The sequence below is a fragment of the Antedon mediterranea genome, chromosome 5, assembly GCF_964355755.1.
Source record: "Antedon mediterranea chromosome 5, ecAntMedi1.1, whole genome shotgun sequence".
Taxonomy (NCBI): Eukaryota; Metazoa; Echinodermata; class Crinoidea; order Comatulida; family Antedonidae; genus Antedon; species Antedon mediterranea.
Window position 1 is genome coordinate 12,878,833 of NC_092674.1, and position 22,044 is coordinate 12,900,876.

Below are 22,044 nucleotides of genomic sequence, written 5' to 3' on the forward strand. Positions count from 1 at the left end.
TGCTACCAGTTATTTTGCTACAGTTACCAAAGAACCTATAGATACAGTGCACTGATTGGGTAATAGAATACTGTAGTTTAATACGGTTAGTGTAATTTTGCGACGGTTGAAAACTTCAACCTTTAAGATTTTTTGTTGGAGACATTGATATACGCACTGTCATGGAATTTTTAAAGTTAAAAAGCCCCAATTCATATATTATGATAAAGTGGTGTTTGCGTTTGAACTGTCAGTTACGACTAAAAATGTATCCAGGCCCCAAAATGTGTTCAGATAACACATTTTGACTGCTAAATTCTTAACTATTGGTTTTATTTTGCTGTTACTGGGAGAGGATACGTTTAAACAAAAAATGTTTTACCAAATCATTTGAATACGTCGATTCATATCCATTTTATGTACCATTTTTATAAATTCGTGTTGCTCTGTAGGCTACATCACAATATATACAAAAACAGAAAAATAACCATTAAAAAAATCATTCCCTAATATTTATTACTCTAAATGGTAAAAACTATTACGAAATCTATATGTATGAGGGGTGATGAACCGCTTCCTTGAACTTCAAAAATGAGATGGGTTGGGTCTTGCAAAATCAAATGTGTTTTGTTAGTAAAGTGATCTCTAATCAATCAAATTGAAAGTATACGTGAAGCATAATTAACAATACATTTGAGTTCCAACTTATCCTTACATGTGGTCCTGGTAAACCATGCAACAATGATAAAAGTGAGAATGACCGATTTATAAAAAAAAAAGTAGGCCTGATGGGAGATTTGACTTCAAAATATTTAAGTCTATGTAAAAAGTAAAAACGTTGGGTATGGGCCTTAGTAATAATACTTATTGTCTTGCCATTTAAGATCTCTGGTGATTTATTTACAATGTCAATTCCAGAGGGGGTATTTCATATTGTAGGTGATTTACATTGTGTTATAAATGTCGAGTGTTTCACCTGCTTTGAAAGAAACAATACTGTAATTAGTTGAAAATGTAACCAAAATTGAGACCGTTTTACTTGACACGAAAACATGTGAACTCATAAAAAACGTACATAATCATATAATGTAGTACATTTTGAATGTTGACATAACATGATAAACATTAAACATGTTTTATTTATTATAATGCCATGTGTTCTCTACATGTCGATATAGTTAGGGTACGGACAATTATCTTAGTATTACAGGGTAAATGAATACGTATTTGCAAAGAGCTAAAATTATGTTTTCGAGAATTGTTGTTTTTTTTAGACCACATTACTAAGTGGGTTTTTTTTCTCTTTTGTGGCGCAAACACCACTTTTATTCACATTCATATTATCTCATATTACATAATATCGTATTATTTAACTTGTAAATGTAGTTACAGTTCATAAGTAACATTTTTACATATATGAATTATGTATTACTCCTTTTTTTTTCATTAATTACTACTAAGCGGTTGGTGTAACTTCACATTTATGATATATTGAAACATTATATGTTAATTAGTCACCTTAATATGGACCTTTGCCATATACGATGATTTAAAATTCAGAGTTTTAGTATTCTAGTATTACAGTTGAACCCCCATGAGCGGTCACCTCCCGAAAGCTGCCTCCCTTAACTGTCGCACTTTCGAAAAGCATGTTTGTTCTTCATCTAAATAGTGGACCATCTCACATGAGCGCCATCTCACGTGAGCGGCCGCGGACAATTTTGGTTACATTACATTAAAGAAACGCTCATCGTTAGATCTATGTATAGTAATGAGAAATATACAAACAATGATGTTGTTGTGATGTCGTGGGTGAGTGTCAGGTGTGGCGGCGTTCATTCGAGGGAGGCATTTGTTGGTAACATTTTATAAGAAAATAAATTCCCTTAGATATGAACAAGTACAATACCGTGTTTGATATTATCAAGAAGTGATAACAGTAAACAATTTTATGAAAATGCCTGGTAAATAAATAGATATAACAGTAAATGAATTATTCAACAAGTATAAGTATGTTTGTTTTATAATACAATATTGTGTGTATACATTTACGTGGCGGGGTGTTTATTAGAGGGTGGAGGTTGGATATTCCAATGATGTTTTATTGGGGAGGAGGCGTTCATTCACAATAAATGCGGTATGCCTAATTGTTATAATCAATACATTATTTAGTTTAAAACAAAAATAATGACATTTATCAGTGGGCTGTTTCGGTATAAATAAAACGTTTGAAACGGCTGGCAACATGTGCCAAAGCAATGGCGATACGGTAGGCCTACATGCAGAGTACCAGAAGGTACCAGTTCCAGAAACGAATGAAACACAAATTTAATTAGGTAGGTTATTAATACAAGTATGGATGCAAACATAACAACGGACAATGATTAATAGTTTCCCGAGGAATTATTAAATTAAACTAAAATGTGAACTCAATCATCACCGTGATGAGTTCGGGATATCCGCGTTAACGCACACAGTGTAACAAACATCTTAAAATACGCACATACTCTCTGACGTAAAAAAAAATATATAATTATAGTACTGAATTAAATGTCTATTTTGTGTCATACAGTATTAAGTGCGAATAACCAATAAATGTTAAAGTGTATGTTTCAAACCAATGCATTTTATTTGATTTTTTTCTAGTTTTCCAGTTAAGCACAATTGTGACATCTATAATTGTCTACAAATGTCTATAAATTCCATTTCCTTTATTGTCTGACTTCCAATGGGTTTTTGGTTGAATTTGACAATTTATTTTTTCATTTTATAAGAGAAAACCTTATTTTTGACGAAAGAGATTAACTTTATTAAAACTACAAAATAACCTATTTAAAGTCTCATTTAATTAATCTTCATTTTTCATGTTTTTGGAGGACATACATCTTTAATATTAAGCATTTATTCGATTTTCTTCTATATATAAATTTACGTAAGGGCAAAATTCGGTACTTACTTCTAGAATTTTCACTCGATGGTATGTAAAGTTGGTTCGTACTTTCGGTACTGATTTTAACCGCCTGATGTAACCCTGTTTACTAATTAAATTGAGTTAGATAATTAGTTATTGACGATTAAAACGAATTTAGGTTCAACGATTTGCCCCAAATAGGGGTGTTTTCCGATCGTGGTATACACTGTCTAATGGATGTCCATCTTGAAAAATACCCGCCAAAAAAATGCGAGGAGGCTTCGCATTTTTCTATCTCCTCCTACGATAATTGTTTTTAATAGCTGAAAACCGGTTGAACAGCTAGAGTACACCATCATAATGTTGAAGACAGGCCGATTTTCTTTAAAAAATACTATTTTGATAGATTTAATATACGATTATACAAATGTATTGATTTGCGATGAATGGAACATCCCAATCTCTCAGTCTGCCAGAGTTTGGTTTAACACAAGTACTGTAGGTAAATTTATGAGCCCTTGGTTTAACACATACGGTAGGTAAATATATGGGCCCTTTGAGAATAAACTTGCAATACTTTGACAATACTGTAAATACCTATTAGGCCTAACTATTTTTCATTTGAATCGAACATTTCTTACTGTGAATATTCGTACTGTTAGATGTAATATAAAAATATATACAAATAAACTTTATTACTGAGACTTTGGATAGGCTCTACTGTTAGATATACAAATAAACTTTATACTGACAGTTCCTTCTCAACGTTTGTATTAATTAATAATTACCAAAAATATAAACGTCGTAGTGGTGTATCGTGACATGTACTTTAATATTTCAATCGATTATGACAGTGACAGTTTTAACAAAGTATTAAATCGCAAATGTTTTAGGCCTACTGTATTTAGAGGTATATTATTTATAGGCCTATAAAACATGAACAAAATATTTCGTTACTCAGTGGATAAAGAATATATTTAAAAATTGTTCCTCTTTGTACCTATCCGCTTTCCCATCCCTCAACCCTAATGTTACATAGCGAGGAGGCTTCGCATTTTCCTATCTCCTCCTACGATAATTGTTTTTAATAGCTGAAAACCGGTTGAACAGCTAGAGTACACCATCATAATGTTGAAGACAGGCCGATTTTCTTTAAAAAATACTATTTTGATAGATTGCTAGAGTACACCATCATAATGTTGAAGACAGGCCGATTTTCTTTAAAAAATACTATTTTGATAGATTTAATATACGATTATACAAATGTATTGATTTGCGATGAATGGAACATCCCAATCTCTCAGTCTGCCAGAGTTTGGTTTAACACAAGTACTGTAGGTAAATTTATGAGCCCTTGGTTTAACACATACGGTAGGTAAAATATATGGGCCCTTTGAGAATAAACTTGCAATAGGTTCGGAAAATGTTAAAAACAAATTTCTATTATTTGAATCGGTAAACAGTTTCCATTTATTATACATTGATAATGAAACATGAAATATTCCTATTTATGTCCCTCGAGGTTCATTACAATTTATATTTAGTAGTCCCACGGACTTCATCTTAGCCACTCCCCCGAGTGCTAAGGCCAAATTTATGATACCCTACTTTCTATGTAAGTTTAGTTACAGTTAGTTCTTGACGATAATACAACGAATTTAGGTTACACCCTTCGGCCGCGAAAACGTTTCTGTACAAATATGATACCAATTGGCTTTATTTCATTCAACAGCGACCATAATCTCGCCAATTACAGGATAGATAAACTATTTTATTATTGATGTGCTTATAAATTAAGACTCATGTAAACAGCTTGATTACATCATTTTACAGACAAACGAAACTTTTTTAAACCTACTGTTTCAATAACTGAGTATAATACTGTATACGTTTTCATAAGTAAGTGCATATACATTTTCGTGTTTTCATTGACGAGATTGTAATAGTAACTTCAGTAACTATTACAGTACTTATTTATTATACGACACAAGACAATTGTATCTGACAGGTACGTACATTATTCTAAAAAATAAGTCTAGATAGATCCCTTAGGCGTCATAAATCACAGGCCAACAAATCAGTACTCATGACAGAAATTCGACCCAGTTTGGTTCACACAAATGTTTACAGGAATTTCAACACCACAACCGATGATTTGCCCTAAATATTTAGGTAGACTACAGTTTAATTTTTCACTGAATAGGAGCTTGAATTTCCGATTTCCATTTCGCAGAATGTCTAGGTCTATTTATTTAGTTTGGTTCTTATAATATATAAATACAATCAACTTTATTACTGCGGTTCCATCACCACCACCACGTGCCGCCCAATTCCCGTACATACATTTCCATTTCTCCCTAATTTCTTTAATCCACATAAATTAATTGTCCTTTATGGAATCCAGTATTGGTTTTGTTGTCTCTATTTCTGAATACCCCAATTAGGGGGACTGTTGAACCCACAAATGTAAAAACGCCCACAAATGTGAAAACAACCACAAATGTGAAAACGCATCACCCACAAATGTGAAAACAACCACAAATGTGAAAACGCATCACCCACAAATGTGAAAACAACCACAAATGTGAAAACGCATCAACCACAAATGTAATAAACAGCGCCCACAAATGTGAAAACGATCATCGCCCACAAATGTGATAACGCCCACAAATGTAAAAAAAAATGAGAATTTTTCGGCCACAAATGTAAAAAAAAAAAATCAGATGAAATTTAATGCTAGACTCAAACAATTTTGATCGAGGTACTACATTATATCATGATTGTATTGAGTTGTTTCAATAATTGTTTGTTCACAATACGTCTGTTAGGGTCGTGGTTAACACGTTGGATTATTATAATTTGCTGCTCATGCGCGCGATATTTGCACGTTAACTCGTTTGTTTAATGAACGTAATAGTTCAAGACGATATTTGTTATTTGCTGCGCGCGTGCACGATACTTCAAGGTCAAGGCCATGTTATATCATTGTTGCTTCTACTGTGTGGTTGTTGGCTTACTATTATGTACGTATAGTTATAAGTCGATGTTCGATATTTTTTTTTTGCGCGCACACGATACAACAAGGTCAAGGTTAAATTGCTACTTGTATGTAGTGTGTGGTTATTAACTCGTTGGCTTACTGTTATGTACGTATAGTTCCAAGTCGATGCTCGATTCGATGTTTTTTTTGCGCGCACACGATACAACAAGGTCAAGGTTAAATTGCTACTTGTATGTAGTGTGTGGTTATTAACTCGTTGGCTTACTGTTATGACTTCTAATGCTCATACAATTAGTGTTATAGGCATCTCCAATCAAGTGTAAGCCTACTATTAGTAGATAACATTATTTAATCGCATTGCAACTCCTCCTTAAATATTTTGTTAGGTAATTCATGAAGCCAGTTTGTTCCTCATTAACAATACCGTTATACCTTGTACGTTGACTTATTTACTTATAATTATATTATACATAAAATTTGTCGAATATACGTTTGATAGTAAATCAGTTAAATTGTAATGCATTCAATAGGTAATATTATTCTCCGTATATCTTTATAATTATCCGCTAAAAATAGATATACAAATTAAACAATAAGCATCAGATTAAACCACGAATGTAAATAGTAGTAGGCCTATAGTAGGAAGTTTTGTCCATTAGTATAATTGTTATAGATTTCATAGTATGTTTTATAGAATACATGTTCGTGACAAGTTTGATACTATCGTATCGTGTATTATGTTTGGTTGGATATTGGTGTTACGGTATTATTCTATGTTACAATTTGTTTATCGCTCTAAAATAAAGAAATATTCTTTTATTAGTTGTTGTTGCTCTAGCTCTTGTATTATTATCTTGTGGTTATAGTTTTGTAAAAAAATTGAACATTAGGAACTACTGCAATAACTGAACGACGAGTATAGCATTGATCTTGTAGTATCGTGTACACCGAGCATCGACTTGGAGCTATAATACGTACATAATACTAATATAGTAAGCCCAACTGCACTTCAAGCAGCAATGATATATGACCTTGTAGTATCGTGTACGCGCCCAAAAACATCGAATCGAGCATCGACTTGGAACTATACGTACATAACAGTAAGCCAACGAGTTAATAACCACACACTACATACAAGTAGCAATTTAACCTTGACCTTGTTGTATCGTGTGCGCGCAAAAAAAAAAATATCGAACATCGACTTATAACTATATGTACATAATAGTAAGCCAACAACCACACAGTAGAAGCAACAATGATATAACATGGCCTTGACCTTGAAGTATCGTGCACGCGCGCAGCAAATAACAAATATCGTCTTGAACTATTACGTTCATTAAACAAACGAGTTAACGTGCAAATATCGCGCGCACGAGCAGCAAATGATAATAATCCAACGTGTTAACGACGACCCTAACAGACGTATCGTGAACAAACAACTCAATACAATCATGATATAATGTTTGTCTGAATCTAGCATTAAATTTGATCTGATTTTTTTACATTTGTGGGCGAAAAAGTCTCTCTTGTTTTTACATTTGTGGGCGTTATCACATTTGTGGGCGATGATCGTTTTCACATTTGTGGGCGCTGTTTTCACATTTGTGGTTGATGCGTTTTCACATTTGTGGTTGTTTTCACATTTGTGGGTGATGCGTTTTCACATTTGTGGTTGTTTTCACATTTGTGGGTGATGCGTTTTCACATTTGTGGTTGTTTTCACATTTGTGGGCGTTTTCACATTTGTGGGTTCAACAGGGACACTTCCGTTTTTGTTTAGTGTCCCAAAAAAGTCCCCGTCCGTGGATTCTACTGTATTCGAGAACCATCTGTGAGCACCCCTAGATGATACGCGAGCGAAGCGAGCGTGCCATCTAGTATTACTTAATTAACCGCTTTACGTCATACTGCATAGTAGGTATTAACTGTCCTTTTTAAATATAAATTTTCGACTTACATAGTGCAATGTACTTCATTTCTTGTGTTGTGTTAGGTAGCTAGAATTATGGATAGTTTGTCTTGACTGAAAGTTTAATATATTTTGAATTGTATGTTTTCGTATTAACATTTTTCTGTAATTGTAGTATTGATTTTTTAAATTGATTCTTATGAGGGTTTACATTAACAATGATACTTCCTTATATTGTAATAGTATTGTCGTGGATGCGCTAAACTTCCAAATACCACAAACACACACAAGCCCATGATTAATAGCCTAAACATTTGTATACGTTTTCTTTGGTTTTTTATGTCCGTTTCAGATTGTTTTTGTCTTCCGATTAGTTCAATTAACGCGCAATTAGCTCAGGAGTCCTCATATTCCATTCGGAATAGTACTTCCTGTAAAAATGACAAGAATGTACTCATGGTTGTATTATGGCGCCCTTCCTTATAGCTTTTAATCACATCTACTCCTATTACTACTGCAACCGTATTTGAAACATTTTTAAACATATTTTTGATTTGAAAATAACCGTTGAACAAAAGGTCATGTAGCTAGATCATTACGTAATCTTTAACACGCCCCTTAATTCATAGAACAACAGAGTCTATAACACTAGCTATAATCCGGTCCTGAGTTGTAGGTCCAACTTGTAAAGTTGTTTACCATGTCTTTCCACAATGAAATATAAAGTATATAGTTGAGAGTGTTTCGATGTTTCGGAAGCTTTACTGTACTAGTGTTCATTCACAGTGCAAATAATTAAACAATATTGTAGATCCAGTTTGTACAGTAGAATATCACCTCACTGTAGAGCAGCATGTGTTTCACAATTGCTATCACTGCATCTCAAATATCTTGACCTGGAGAGGTTCGTCAGAATTCCGTTGAGCTGAACAATGTATAACAATAATAATAATATAAGCCACAACTTTTTTTAAAATGGAATTTCAAATAGAAATGGTAGTTTAGTCAGTATGTGCTCTATACATCAAGCCAAATGTATTTCAAATTAGCAATTGAAATGACAGGTACCTATCGCTTGTATGTTAAAAACAGTGAAAACTCAAGAGGTAAATTCTGCAAAGAACACCTGACGTCACAGTAATTTACGGCGACGTTTGTACGGCGAGCGCGCGTGACGATACCGCGAATCTCCCAATTGGTCTGAAGTCAAATGTACATCCCTACTCCCAATATGTACATTCTTAATACGTTGTCAAAATATGGTCATCGGTAAAGTTATCATTTAATACTGATAGGGTTAGACTGGTGCTTTTTTCACAGAATTCACAATATCCTTTAATTTGCATCAGCTTAATATTATTATCACTTGACCAAAATCATCAAGTCATCAATATTATCTTGGAATTAGCATTAACCTTAAATAAGATAGATGATGATGATATCTGATACCTGATTTGTTTAGTAGATAGTAATTATTAAGTGGATGTGTAGGGGCATTCATATTGTTTCAACTTAATAACAGTTCTGTATCATCACTACGCGCAATAGGCGAGTGAATAGATAGTTATAATTCAAATTCAATTCAATCCATCTATAAATTTTAGAACAAAGTCCATATCAGAACACATAACAATATTCTAATAAATAAATGTAAGTAAGTAAAAAAATCTATACCACATGTCGCACATAATAATGCCGTCGGAAAACTGTCGGTTTTCAACTGGAGTGAAATAACATTATAATGGCTGTACTGATACGTAAAAGTATACATGACATTATGTATACAGAAGTTCAATCCATTTTCTGTGCAACTTTGAATCTTTTAGAATTCGAGACAAAACACATGTTATTAAAGTATTAGGCCTACAGCTTTTTTTTCATTTTTTGTTTTGAAACAAAAAATTGATTTTCGAATGTACTCATAGAAGGAGGGAACATGGTTATCAACAAACATTGCACAAGCACTACAGCTCCTTGAGGTTTTTAAAATCTTTCTAAATGCGTCCATCTTTTGGAGGGCATCTAAAGAGGGAGCAAGTAACACCATGTCGTCTGCATAACTTAAGTTGTTGAACTTTGTATTATTGAGCTCACAACCAAAATTACAATCACCAAGCATACTGTTTAAATTGTCAATGTAAACATTATATAACATAGGAGACATAACACCTCCCTGTCTAACGCCTTTGGTAACTTTAAAACATGAAGACATAGAGTTACCCCATCTAACAAAAAATCATACCAAGATTTTAGAAGTCTAATAGCAATAATGTTTGTATCTCTCATAATTAATTGCCTGTACAGTGACCAGTGATTAACTCGGTCGAACGCTTTACTCGCGTCGAGAAAACAAGTAAATATGGGTTCCCATTCCTATTATAATAATCCACTATCTGCTTAAAAACAAAAATACAAGTATCCGTTGAGTGTTGACTTTTTAAAGCCAACTGGTGATCCCCTGACATAAGGGTATCTCCACAATAATTGATTAACAATGTTTCAAATATTTTATATACAACATAAGCAAGCGCTATACTAGGCCTGTAATTATCAATACTCGTAATGTCACCAGATTTACTTTTAATTATAGGCACCAGTACAACTCGTACCATTTCATCAGTGACATGGCCGTGAATACACATTAAAACATAAACTAAGTAAAGTAATAGCATGTTTTGAAGCATACTTCAAATGCTCTGCACTAAGCCCGTCAAATCCAGGGGATTTACCACTATTGAGCTTATTTATACTATCCAATATATTACTATCAGTACAAATGTTATCATCAAAAGCAATTAAACCAAATAATTATTGAGAGATAGGAATGTTCCATTCACCGCAAATCAATATATTATTTGTATAAATGTATAATAAAAAAAAAATTAAAAGCTGTTATCAGCTATTAATAATATAACAATTATCGTAGAAGGAGAAAGGTGTATGCGAAGCAGCCTCTTATTATTGTGTGTGGGTAATTCTCCAGATAGACATCCATTAGACAATGTAAACCACGATCGGAATTTTCTAACTCAATTTAATTAGTAAACAGGGTTACATCAGGTGTTTAAAATCAGTACCGAAAGTACAAACCAACTTTACAATAATCCTAGAAGTAACACGCGATTTGCCGAATTTTGCCTTTACGTTAATTTATATATAGATGAAGTGACCTTTAAAGTTCAGTATATACATATATTTATCGGCTAAATTTTAGCATAGAAAATATAAGAACCGCGAACATAAGACGTAGGCCTACCCACGGGCCAAGAGGTATTCTTTTATTATTCAACTATTCTAATGTTTTAACATCGCTAATCGCGCGACCCTTTGAAACTTGTCGTTGTATATGATGTGCGAGCGTGCGCGATGCTATATTCTAGGCGTTGGAGTAAACAACCCAACGAAAGTGACAGTAGGGGAGACGTGTAAATGATGGTTGCGAATGAACTGCCGTTGCTTACAAAAGAAGCATACCGCCTCTCGTAACTACGCATTTTGGTCCCTGGATGTGTATAGCATGGTCCCGGATGTCGACGCGTGGGGCCAACTAAATAAGATAATAGAGTTACTGTATAAATAGTTTCGTACAAAGGGACACCAGACAAGAAAATCCTATCCCTAGCAAGTAACTTTGATTCAGATGTTGGTCCTTGCAACTTTGATACAGCCCAGATATCCACACGTGAACCGCACTGAAAATGAGTTCGTGAATTAGACGTTTTACTGTAATATTAAATATGTTTGTTACTAAAACAAGTTTGATCAAACAAATTCTACAATATTAGGGCCTAATAAATCATATTTTTCCTCAGAAATAAGGGGAATGGCGCTTCTGCACACGTGCCTGTTTGTGAGTGAGAATCAATAATACACTATATGATTAATTTTGAGAGGTTCAGGGAAGTTACCTTTTACATACTAACAACTTGCGTACGATTAGTGAGATAAGATTGGAACCAATCTCAGTACAAATCCTTTTTTTGTAAAACAATTGCCTTTTTTAAACGTCTATAAGATTTATGGTTGAATGAGCTTATTGAAAACCGGATTGGTAAGTATGAATAATTTTGTTTTTGGAAAGATACATTTCAACATTTCCTCATTTATGATGATAATTAGTGAACAAGGTAAATAAGCCTATGCGTTTTTTTTAAAGTATCTTGGCGAATGTTCGTAAAACACACATTAAAACGTGAGGCAACGTATTTTAGGACAGAATATTGTTTTGTTGATAACTATTTTATTATTTGTTTTATAATTATTCTTGTATCCGAGATGTTTTAGGGGATTTTCATAATTATTAGGTTTGTCTTAATTTCCATCAATCTTACAAAGAAAGTAATTATATTTAGCTGTTTTGATCGGCCTAAACCAGGCAAACTAGGATTTGTATATCTTTCCTAAAATTGAAAATAAACTCTTTTATTATCATCCCAATTCAGAGAAAAATTAACAGCGCAAAATCACATTCTTCCACCTTTGTCGAGAAAAGTCGACACGCATACATACTTTGATACAGATATTTCGATACCTTCAAAGCCTCTAACAATTTGAAAGATTATTAGGTCAAGGGGTAAATTTGCTTGTAACATATTGAAACCACACGATTGCTGTTGGAAATATGTAATATTTTAATTTGTTGTAATTACGATTTGGTAGTAAGTACATAGAACCCGCTAATTGGTGCGAGGAATGTTCACTTTAATGATGATATATTTAATTTAAGAATTGATCACGTGATATTAACATGTCATTAGACAAATCGATATAATAAGTGTTTCAGAAAAGTTATTTATATTGTACTTTATTTTTTATTATTTTTACGCAGTTGTGTTCATTTTTATGAATAAGCAATTCAATGTTATTTTTCTAGTGCAATAAATGGTCACTAAGGCCAATATTAATAACCCCAGCTTCTTTTACATTATTTTGTACATTAGTAACAATGTTAAAGCAAAGCATGAGCTATTTTCTTTCTATTAATATCAACAATAACACATTTCTTATATTTTTATTATACTCCCACAGCGATAATAATAAGTAACAAAAATGGATACGTAGAATTTCCATGAAATAGAAATTATATCCAGGTCAACATTTATGTGGTTGGGTAGTAGCACAGCTATCATTTTTATTATGATGTTTAACGTTGGGAAACATGTAGTGTTAATTCTCACAAGAAGGCATCGTAAAATAAGACAATTTGTTGTAATCATTGCCATTATTAATAAAGAGTATTGTAGTTTACCTCCTAATCAATGATTGTATTTCATCAGGTGCGTGGCGTATTTGTCAGTCGATTGCAAATTCCCGCCAAAACGCAACGAATAAAATAAAATGAAAACTGGATTAAAACGGGATAAAAAAATACCAAAACACACTGTACATATCCATTTAAAAAGTACTCATGAAGTCGTTTGGTGATCAATATTGCACTTAGATGTTAAACATCCGTCAATTGAGTAAGTCAATTTTCGATTCTACACCTTTAGTTATACTGCACAGTTTAAATTAACCGATACGTTCAATGGAGCCAGCTAACTGTAAATATCAACAACGGTGTGTTTGTCACAACAAAACCTACGTTTTTCATGTTATTTACAACGACGTCTTTTTAAGAGTGTTATTTATGCATATTTTAGGTAAGTTATTACCGTCGGTTTACCCTTTAAACTGAAATTTAAATCATTTTTTTAAATCACACTGAATTATATAGCACCCCTTATTATTAATGTTTGTAACACTTACATTTTCCTGAAGATCCAATTTAGCACCTGCCTTGAGCAAATTACTGCAAACATCTGTGTGGCCCTTACTTGCAGCAGAATGTAAAGGTGTCCAACCAACCTGAAATATTACAAATAATATTATTATGTTATAGTATTTTTCACTTTACAACAAACTATTTAATATTGTACTAAAATAAATTAGATGGGATCATGTATAATACTACTTCAATTAAATAATTAAATTTATATATTTAAAGTATGATAAATTGTAAAAAAATTGCTAACTATAGTTTATTAATATTTGATATTTTCATTGTAAAGTGCATTACAAACGCATTGCATGGTATTCTTGTGGATGGTACAGTACGTTTTAAACACTTAATAATAACTGTGGAATTTATAAACTGTTACAAATTGTGTAAAATATGGTGTTTCTTTATTTCTAATTCTAGACTCAACCTTTTCACAATATTATTTTCTTACCAGTAGAATTATTCTAAAGATATTGACACATTTGAACAATTCCAAATTTTGGAATGTTATGCACATGTCTATTATAGACCTAATGTGATCAAATAATAGGTCTAATAATTATATTCAGATTAATCAGTAAAAATAAGAAATGCGTTGTTAGTATGTTATTTAATTTCAAACAACTGTAATCCGTACAGTAACAAACTTGTTACGAGATTAACAAGGAAACGCATTTATATCCGATAAGACGTATTTCATATACAATCTTCCATTTTAAGATTTTATTGATTTCTGCATTACAAGGTAGTTTTTTTATTGTAAGATAGTAAAACGTTAAAAGTTGTATAAAGTACATATTTTGTTTAATTACTACAATACCAACACATACTTATCAATGCAAGTTACTTTTTGGTAACTTAAAATCAATTGCCATAAACAGGTTGTTAAATGATACTGGTATGTACAAAAATTGTTTAAATTAAATTAGACTTGTCTTTATTCATTAGGTATAATATGTATGCAAACGTACCAGTTCATTCAAACATTCAAATATTCTTTATTCATCCTCAATCATGAAAATATACAACAACAATATATGAGAACATAAAAAAGATGAAAAGGAAACACATAAAAACTCAAAAGAGCTTGATTAGTTGTGTCCCCCTATGTCCCTAACTAGCCTAAAAAACTAAAACATAAATAATAAAAAAGCTAAATCCTGCAACAAGTATTATTTTTAAAATTATTTGTAAAATGATAATAAATGTTCTTTAAACAATGATTTAAATATATATATTGATTTGGTACTTTGTAGTTCCTAATTCAAGTCATTCCACAATTTGGGTCCCACACATGACAAAGAAAAACTAGTAGAAGTACGATTACGTTTTCTGAGTCTCATTTTGTCTTTAGATCTTGTATTATAATTATGGTAAGAACCATTTTTAATAAAGAGCGATGAAAAACGCACGTCCTGATTAGTAGTAACATTATACATGAAAAGCCCAATTTGGTACTTATTGATATCCGCAATTTTAAGAAGTTTAAATTTATAGAAACATTCAGTCATTGAATCATAAAACTTTGACCATGTTATAGCTCGTAATGCCCTTTTCTGGAGTTTAAATAACTCATCTAGATAACTTCCAGAAACGGATTAAACACTAATTTAATTAGGTAGGGTTATTAATACAAGTATGAAATCAAACATAACAATGGATAATGAATAATTGATTCCCGAAGAATTGTTGAATGAAACTAATATTTGAACTCAATCATCACCGTGGTGAGTTCGGTATATCCGCGTTAACGCATACAGTGTAAAAACATCTTGAAATACGCATATAATCTATACGCAAAAAATGTATAGTGCTGAATTATGTATATTATGTGTCATACAGTATTAAGTGCGAATAACCAAAAAATAAATAGTTTATTTTTCTTCGTAAAACAACCAATGCATTTTATGTGATATTTTTCTTGATATAATAGTATAATATTCAATTTGTTGGTGGATATCACTGATACGAGTCCAGTTAAGCACAGTTGTGACATCTATCTACGTCTATAAATTCCAAGTATTTTATTGTCCGACGTTTTGAACGAAGTTATAAGCCTTCGCATTCAAATGTCAAATGAATACTAATATTGGTTTCCTTTCTACATGGAATCAAGCTCTTCCGCTAGTCAACCTTATTGACCAACTCATGGCATTCAGCCAGTTGTGTATTACAGCGCAACATCACATCCCATCCCATTCAAAATTATGTACAATTATGTTGTACCATGATACCGTGATACATTTAAAACATTCATGTTTTCACGATGTCGGTGTCACAACAACTTATGCCAACATCGGCAAATGGGATATGTTTTGAACCGACTGCCATCCTCTGTTCTGTTCTTAAATAAGCGTTTACTAAGTGTATCTAAGTTAACTCAGATTTGTTGCCATCTTACTTCTATCACTATGAAGACACTTCAAATGAATATTTTGAATTAGCAAATCAGCAATATTTCATCACATTATTAATGACAATGGGTTTGGTTCATCGCTCTTAATTGGTGTGACAATCCATATTTCAGCTCAAACGAATCTATACTGAAATTGGGTGCAGTAGAATCTGATAGGAGACCTGTTGAACCTAAAAATGTGAAAACGACCACAAATGTGAAAACGTATCACCCACAAATGTGAAAACGATCACAAATGTGAAAACTCATCACCCACAAATGTGAAAACAAAATGTAATAAACAGCGCCCACAAATGTGAAAACAACAATCGCTCACAAATGTGGTATTGTAGTATTGTGTGCGCAAAAAAAAAAACATCGAACATCGACTTGGAACTATACATACATAACAGTAGCCAACAAGTTATCAACCAAACACTACATACAAGTAGCAATTTGACCTTGACCTCGTAGTATCGTGTGCGGACGCAAAAAACATCGAACATCGACTTGGAACTATAGGCCTACGTCCGTCCGAGACTACATTTTTACAGGCCGCGCCACTTAACTTGCCTGAAGAAATAATTCAACTAAACTATTTAAACTATGCATGCATATCGCCCTCCTTTTGTTATTTGCTCTCTATAGATGCGACGAAAGACTGCTTGTGATTGGTCAATACTCAACACAGTAACCTGGTACGCGCGGCACGCTGTACATCCGGTGATTCGTCTCGAAGAAGACAAAATTATTATTTATTCGGCCTCTACCTAATATTATTATTATTAATGTAGGCTCAATGATGAAAATTGTTCTGTTAATTTAAAAGACCTAGGCCTAAGTGAATATTTTATTGCCAAGGATTCATTAATTAGTAATTATCTGTATATTTTTCTTTACAAGGTAAGGTGCATGCAACGCCTAACTATAGGCAGGCTTATTGCATAAAAAGGAGGCCTAGCTACCCGACCCAGTAGTAGATATTCTACTTGTTTTTGGCTATGTAATAACAGATATCGCTTTTTATATCGGTAAAATATAAGATTTGGCATCCCATTGAAATACAGTAATAATCCAACGCGTTAACGACGACCCTAAGTAACAGACGTATCGTGAACAAGTATTGAGACAACTCAATATAATCATGGTATATTAACTCGATCAAAATTATTTGAGCCTAGCACTAAATTTGATTTGATTTTTTTTTACATTGTGGGCGAAAACGTCTTTTTTTTTTACATTTGTTGACGTTATCACATTTGTGGGCGATGATCATTTTCAAATTTGTGGGCGCTGTTTTCACATTAGTGGGTGATGCGTTTTTACATCTGTGGTTATTTTCACATTTGTGGATGATGCGTTTTCACATTTGTGGTTGTTTTCACATTTGTGGTTGTTTTCACCTTTGTGGGCGTTTTCACATTTGTGGGTTCAACAAGACCTCCATAACTGCTGTAACATCAACATTTGAACAAGCAAACTGGGATAACCACATATTCATCACGAAATATCCTGGGTTCTTTATCATCCCGTTTAATTAATGTAATTAGAATTATATGAACCATCCATTGCTATAAATTGTATTCCACCCTTCCACTGGATCAGTCACTTATAATTATGCACCTCAACAGCATTCTTACTGGATCAACCTCACCTGAATTACTCAACATAAAACATTGAAGAGTTCAATTGCGTGACACTTTACAAAATTGCGCAATTGTTTTGTGGTCTGACGGATTAATTAACACTTTAAATTATAAAATTAAACACTTTTTAATCACACTGAAATATATAGCACATATTATTATTATTAATGTGTGTACCACTTACTTTGTTCTGAAGATCCAATTTAGCACCTGCCTTCAGCAAAATGGCGCAAACATCCGTGTGGCCGTTTTGTGCAGCCATCTTTAAAGGTGACCATCCATCCTGAAAAATTACAAACATTATGTTATAGTATTTTTCACTCTAAACAAGGTATTATATTATTGTCCTGAAATCAATACGATGTGATCAATTAAAAATGATGTTATAGATTTAAATAATGCTACATTGTTAAATTTAATAAAGAGTATAACCCTTTCTTTAAGATAAGTCATATCATATCATATATACTTTATTGTCCATTTAAAAAAACAGAAATGTGATTTGAAAACTGGCAAAATACAAAAATATAAATATAAAATACAATTTACAAAACACACACAAAAAGTTAAGAGGCTAAAAATTATTAAAATTAGATAAATAGGCCTATTATTATTATTTAATTATATTATGTGATTTATTATTTATTGCACTAACGATGATTTAAAGTTTATATAAAAGCATTAAAAATACATGCGTGAGCTATAAAAATAAACAAAAGCGGTATTGTATACGTATACATTTTTCTTTCTTGTATAACAATTTTTTATAGTGCTTTATAAATGTATAAAACAATTATAAATAAGTGTGTTTTTTTGCCTGAAAAGTAAACACTTCATCCGGTAGTGCTAACTAGTCTGAGTGTAAATTATGATAAAGTGACCTTTGAACTGGCAGTTACAGCTAACAATATTATATAGGCTCCAAATTCTGTTCAGGTAACACATTTAGACTGCTAAATTCTTACTATTAGTTTAATGTTACTGTTACTTGGAGGAGATATATGTATTTTTTAAATATTTTATAATATCAAATACAAATCTCGATTTATATCCATTTATTGTATCATTTTGCATAAAATGCAGTGTTGCTCTACAGCACAATACAATGCAAAAACAGAAAAATGAAGAACCACGAAATATCATTTTCTAACATCCAGTGCCCTAAAGACATATGGTAACAATGATTACGGATCTATTACGAGAGGTGATGGACCTTTTCTTTGAACGTCAAAATTGTGCATTGGATAGGTTGGGTTTTGCAAAATTAAATGTGTTTCCTCAGTAAAGTCTCTTATAAAAATGAATCAAATTGAGATCTGCTTAAGTACTGTACAGTAGTCCTATACGTGAAGCATAACTAACAATACGTTCCACCAAAGTCTTACATGTGCCCCTGGTAAACTATAAAAAAATGAATAATGAGAATACTTTCAATGACAGATTTATAAAAAAAAAAAGACGTACATGCCTAATGAGAGGGGTAACTCCAAAAGATTTGGATTTTTTACGCAAAGGTAAAGCCTATTTGATATTAGGTTATTTTCCTTTTTTTTCTGGGTTACTGTATGGGTTGATAAATACTGTATGGGTTGAAAAGGTCGTAAGATGTTAGTTTATTAGTATAGAGTACTGCAAACCATAATAGTAGGTAACATTTGTAATTGAGGGCGTTTTATTTGACACGACAAAGCATGTGAACTCCCCAAAAACGTACCGTATCATAATGTAGTATATTTTAAATGTTGACATGACATAATAAACATTGAAAGGTCTTTCTAACAGATTTTATTCTCGGGGTACTCGGATGTTGTACTTAATTATTGTTTTATTTATTGTAATGCGCCGTGTTCTTTATATCTTTACATAGATTGTATATTGTTTTTTAATAAGCCGTGCGGAGGATTCAGGTATTTTCTCTTAGTATTAAAGGGTAACACCGCGGCTTTAAAATGTATATTACTTGTTATAAACTATAAACCTTTTAATCAACATTGGTAATAACCCTGCCTAATTTTAGACAGCACTCAGGCAAAAGCTAAGTAGCTTCTTTAATAAAAGAAGTTCTATAAGACAATACCACAGTACACGTGTGAAGTTGAACTAATTCGCCTTTAAAAATATCATAATTAAACTAAACTTTTTAAATATCTGATAATTAGAGCTGTGCGCGCGTGCAAATTAACAATAGAAATTAATGTTTATTTACTAAAGCTAACATTATGTTTCCTATTCGAGAAACGATGTTGTTATAGGGACCACACTAAGTAGTTTGTGTAACTTCATACTAACGATATGTTGAAACATTATGTTAATTTTTTTTTCTTTTACATAGACCTCATATGCGATGATTTGAAATTCAGATAATTTTAGTATTGATATTTTGTTACTGAGGTGTAGTAGTATGCTACATACAATGTGGATTGTTGAACATTTTAATTTATTGATGATGAAAATTATATCATTATTGTAACCGAATTTGTCATGATATACGATGAATTTAAATCAGTTTTTGCATCATGTTATAGTAGTATTATATTATTATTGTAACTGAATTAACATTGTTAAAGTTTTATAGAATACTGGTAAAATACTGGTAAGTAATGTCCCACACTCCACACTAAACTTGGCCATGTATTTAGTACTGAACATTGTATTACATTGACAAGTCAGAATGTTATAATGTACTTGGTATGGAAACTACACTAAATGACCAAATAGTGACATACACTTTTGTCAAATCATTTCCTGTTTTGAATCGTTGGATAGATTTAAACTATGAAAGTATTTTAACAATAATATTGTTTTTACATTATACGTATGATGTAGTAATTATTTGTTTGTCAAGTAATGGTAAATGTATAATTTGTATAGTATCCCATATTGTATCTTTATGAACGCGTTATAATTTTTATTCTGTTCTGGTTCACTATGTGTAAAAGTGAAGATCAAAATAATTAAAATGTTTGACTTAATCGTGATGTTTAAAATTATAATCATGAATAAATTGTCTCAATGATAATATTTAAAGTAATCTTTTCTTTTTTTTATATGTCATTTGACCCAAGCCTAAATATGAAAGCATTCTTTAGAAAATAAATAGTAGGCCTACATAATCAGAATGTGGATATTGGTATAATAGGAATAATTTAATGACTTTCTCTCTTTAAACTGTGGTCATAAATTGCCTATTCTAACAGCGGCGTGTGAAAATAAAGCGGGTATGCCTGTGTGGAAAGGTTTAGTAGACAATAATATTACCGAAGTTTTGCGTGACTCTGGGTGTAGTAGTGTCGTGGTGAAACGATCCTTTGTGAAATCGGAACCACTAGTGGGAGAATTTAGTACGTGTGTATTGATAGATGGAACTGTAAGGCGTTTTCCTATAGCTAATATTAATATTAATACTCCATTTTTGTCAGGACCGGTAAAGGCGAGTTGTATGGAAAAGCCTGTGTTTGGATTAATTATTGGAAATGTTACAGGGGTAATGGATCCGAATGATCCTGAAGAAAATTGGGCCCTTAATAACGGTAGAAGAAAAGAGAATAAAATGTCGTTAATCAATGATATCGAAAATGCAGAACCATCCGGTGCCATGATGACTAGAAGCCAGCACAATTCCGTGAGAAAACACCTTAAACAATTAAAAGTAGCTACTCCTATACCAATTGATGTGACTCATGAAAGATTAATCGAAGACCAGTATAATGATTTTACATTGGGGAAAGTTAGAGATTTGGCCAAAAAGGGGAGATAAACAAATGACTAGAAATGGAAATTACTTTTAATACATATTTAGTGACGGAATTTCGTGGAGAGAGTTGTTGTCTCCTAAGGTGGAATTCGGTAATTTAGTAAGACAAGTAGTTGTTCCTAAAACTCTTAGAGGGGTAGTTTTGCAGTGGGCCCATGAATCTGTATTAGGTGGTCACCTCGGTGTTAAGAAAATCACTGACAACATTTTAACAATTTTTTGTTGGCCTGGGTTGCAATCCGATGTAAGTAGATTTTGCCAGTTGTGCGACATATGACAGCAAACCGTATCTAAAGGAAGGGTCCTTAAAGTACCATTGGGCAAAATACCTACAATCGAGGAACCGTTCGAAAGAGTAGGTGTAGATTTAGTAGGGCCAATTAAACCCATGACAAAAAGGGGATATCGATATATTTTGGTGTTGATAGATTATGCGACAAAAAAAAAACAAACAAAAACAGCTATTTTGTGGAGGTTTTTTCAATGTAACTTTCTTATAAATTGACCGATTTTTATGGCTGTTTCGACATTGTAATGTCTATTTGAGTACCTACAATGTCATGTTATTTTTAATTGTTAAAACAACTTTAAACGTCGTCGGCATTGATTTTTAAAGTTAGACGATTTGAAAATTGTGTTAAAGAATAGGCTTGTTTTGTCAATTTGTACATAAACGTTTATAACGTTT